The 4,042-nt window shown below is 38.9% G+C and overlaps 1 protein-coding gene across 1 annotated transcript in view; it reads right to left on the bottom strand.

Annotated features, from left to right (window-relative positions):
* The window catches only part of WIPI2 (WD repeat domain, phosphoinositide interacting 2), a 15,997-nt gene extending 12,173 nt beyond the window's left edge, over positions 1–3,824 (bottom strand). Inside the window, exon 1 of the mRNA XM_019473988.1 lies at positions 3,748–3,824. The gene's annotated coding sequence lies outside the window, so the exon portion shown is untranslated. The remainder of the gene's footprint in view (positions 1–3,747) is intronic.
* Positions 3,825–4,042: the final 218 nt, after the last annotated feature.

The following is a 4,042-nucleotide window of genomic DNA, read 5'->3' as shown; positions in this document are numbered from 1 at the left end:
CTATCAAGACAAGCAACTTGAGCCTTTGGCCCTGATCCATCGAAACAACCAAACTTTTCAGAAGTCAATATCTGGATTAGCTCAATGCTTAACACATTCCAAACTGTAAAACCGCCAGTAAAAAAAAAAAAACAAACTTATTTCTGAAGGCTTCTGTTTTGGTCAAGAGACACATTAAATAATTGGCAGTGTTCTCATCACCAATGACAGAAATTCCCTGAAAAAAGTTCTGGCCAACATTCTCAGCATATGACAATGTCATCACTGTGTGACGTCTGCTTTGAAAGTGCTTTTTCTGGGCAGTTATTTCAAGAAAAAGAACAGAAAATATTTAATGCTCTACATTCTTTTGAGAGAAATAGCCTCCTTATGGAAAAGGAGCAGGTTTATACTAAGCATTTTCAGTATTCTATGCAACATAATTGACTTTTATCTAAATCTCCTATTTAATACGGTGCTTTTCCAGAGAAGACAAAACAGCTCACAGAGGCTTTGAAAATTCGATTTCCTCACTTCTACAACAGGGATAATGCATTTTAGCAATGACTTTGTTTTCAAGGAATTGTTCTCCATTTTCCTGATGCCACACACATGAAAAAGAAATACAAAAATCCATTTCAATAAGTTTATGCACAGATTTTTTTCAAATTTTTATTTTATGCGCATTTTTGAAAATTTCAAATTTTATGCACTTATTTATTTCAAATGCAGAAGTCCACGTTCCTTGAACCACACTAGTAACATAAAAGATTCTCAAATATTTTATAGTACAGGTTATCAGCTTTCCATCTAAGCCTGGAGTCCTTCACAATAATGGCATCTGTTTGCAAGAGTTGGAAGAACAGCACACAGAGACCCAAAAAACACAGTCTGACTGCTCCCTGCTCCTGGGTGAGCACAGCTTTTTTCCCCCCGTTCAGGGGAAACTGTGTTAAAACACAGCTTCTGGGATTTGTTACTTTCCCAGGCAGGCAGGAGAACTGGTATTTCAGAGGAGGAAAACCAGCAGAGATTCAGATGGAGAAAGTGCTGTCCTATGCTGCACCGATGGGAAGCGTAGGCAGCAGGGAAGAGCGCTATCAAGAACTAAGCAGTCACAGACAGAAGAAAAAACTTTCAACAAGGAAAATGCTTAAAAGGTACGGAGAATCCTTCAGTCTCACCATAAAAAGACTTACTATAATACAGACAGCTACCTTTACGGAAAGGCTTTGTGATGGGCTTTTAATTAAATTCACTTGAAAAATACAGGATGCACCTCTGTTCCTTTGTCTTCCCCTAACAGGAAGAAATGATAAAGTCTCTTCACAGCTGCCAAGTCCTGTATACTTCCTAACAAGCAACCACTCAAGTAGAGTACCAGGCTATACTGCACATCCTACATCCAGCTGACCTGAGTTAATCATATGTTTAGAAGCACTAGTTAAGTCCTACAGCAATGCTGTTAATCAGTTTTTTTTCTATTTGTATTTTCTCCTTTACACTACACAAGTCAGCATTACCAGAAACTCAGATTCAAAATACAGTAAGAACAAAAACAACTGCAAAATGATTTAAGTATCAGCAGTGAGGGGAGAACAAGCAAATACATAACAAGATTACAGTTTCATAAACACAAGCATGTAGCATCACAGACAAGAGCTGGTTAGAACCAGCTAGATTATGATCAGCCCTGCTTTTATTCCATTTTTAATCCAAGAACATGAAGCATGTTATAAGCATTCATTAAGCCTTAAAGCACCCTCCAATCTAATACTTATTTTTACAGGTAGATCAACTGAGCAGGGAGTTCAGCGATTTGTACAGAGTCACAGTACAAGTCAGTGATGGGAGCAGACAAAGAAACCTCCCATTCTTTTCAGTCGTTCTCTCAAACACAAGGCAGCTGGGACGTATTCTGTAGTTTACTTTAGACACCCACACAAGAACTGGCAGATCAATCTTACAGGAGGGAGGGTTCCTTAAAAGTGCTCACTCAAAACAACACAAAGTCTTTAGACCCACTTAAACTAAACTGGGAGGCAGGAGGCACGTGTCCAGGAGGCCTCAAGATACTTTTTCTTGCAGAAAGGAGGTAGCCAATACATAGGAAGCCCTCCACCCCCCGTATCAAGTTTTAAACAGGCACGGTTTGCAAGCCCAAGACAAAGTTATTTAACTGCATACAAAAAAATAAAGATCTCAAATATTTAGGTCTGCTGCAGACATTGCATGCCCTATGAGCAGAGGTCAAAACAGGCTGGCTTACACAGGTCAAACCATCAAATTTTCTGCTAAATATTACCTCACATTCTGTGCTCTGTATTTATGGACTTAACACTCATGGAAGAAAACTTACAATATCAAAGAGGTTAAGCCAATACAGGCATCCCAGAACAGTTTGAAGACAAGACTGGAATCAGCAGGTCTAAATTCTAATCCCAGCTGCTTTATCAGTTTACTGCAAGATTTTGAGCAAGGCGCTTTATGCAATCTGTACTTTTTCTTTCAAGGACTACCTAGAAACAGTCCTGCAAAGTTCAGTTCAGTCTCTCTCAGTATGTTTATTCAGTGTCTCATGTAACAGGAGTCATCTTCACTTAGTCTCCTGGGGTGATATCAGGCCAGATACTATAAGTGCCTGACATACTACAGAGGTCAGGTACCTAAACTCAACGGCATAAAATGGAATTCAAGCCATTGCTTAACCAGTACAACCAGGCCATGACTCAAACTGGCAGATGTAGCTGCAACACAATTTAACCTGACCACAAGTGCCTAATTTGAACCTCACAATTACTTCTCTCCATTGACTGGATACAGAATCAGGCTGTCACCACAGATAATAGGTGATCTGAATCACACACCATTTTCAAACTTAAGATGCCACAGCGTCAGGTCACTTAGGAAATGGAGTCTGAAGACAACTCTGTTGTGTAGCATGGTACACTGGGATCTTACTATAAATGCTGCCATTATAGTTACTGGTACCATCTGTTCACATGGATTTTACAAGAAAGCAAGGATACTCATGCATAGCATTCACAGTTTACTTATTAGCACCTCAAAAAAGGGAAGTCTATGAACTGTTGGCAAACCAGGGAATACCAATTCTCCCCCAAGCCTCCCTCCATTTCATCTCATATCCTACTCAACTACGATCAGTACTGAGAAGTTATGGGAATTTGGATTATGCACCCTTTTGGATGAGTAAACCTGCAGCTATCGTGTTAAAAATAATCCTAATATTTGCTGTTAGAAAAATAAAGAGAGAGATAATCAAGGCTTTGTTTTCTTATTTGCTAAAGGTACATTAGTGGTTGCCTGCCCCAATAGCCAGTATAAAGACCCAAAAGACACTCTCTCACACCAGTAAATTTTTTTTTTAATGCCCAGCTGCTATATAACCTGGCTATTGGACATAAAATTAGAAAAGCAGAGTTCTCATAGCTATTACCAAATTCCACAACATACCAGCTAAATTTAAGTACAGAACACTGATCTATAGTTTTACCCTGCCAGCAATCAATTGTTTTGTATTTGTGTGATATTTCATCATACAGGTAAGGTTCCTCTTATGTCAATTTCAAACAACATGTGAAAAAGTGAAACATGTCTTATTCTTCCCAAATTAAACCAACTGAGGGGATAAAAGAAAAAAAAGAGGTTCCTCTTATGTCAATTTCAAACAACATGTGAAAAAGTGAAACATGTCTTATTCTTCCCAAATTAAACCGAGGGGATAAAAGAAAAAAAGAAGATACTCACTGCATTCATAGATCTGCTCTAATTTGTCCACAGAAGAAAGAGAGAAGAATTTGTAGCCTGATTTACTGCCAACTGCAAGGGATCTGAAAGAGAAACAAGCCAGTCAGGAACATAAACTAAATCAGCTGTGATTACCCTTGGACAGATTCTTACCCCTATTCTAAAACTCCAGTTGGGTTAGCTCAGTAAGAAAAGCGATAAAAAGCTCGATCAAAAAAGCCACGATAGACACAGATAGCTTCTTCAACTCCGAAAAGGCCAAACAGCTTCCGAAGTACCCCAGGTGTGGAATCCT

This window comes from Aptenodytes forsteri, unplaced genomic scaffold, assembly GCF_000699145.1.
Source record: "Aptenodytes forsteri isolate BGI_AS27 unplaced genomic scaffold, ASM69914v1 Scaffold55, whole genome shotgun sequence".
NCBI lineage: Eukaryota > Metazoa > Chordata > Aves > Sphenisciformes > Spheniscidae > Aptenodytes > Aptenodytes forsteri.
This window is presented reverse-complemented; position numbering and strand designations above follow the sequence as displayed.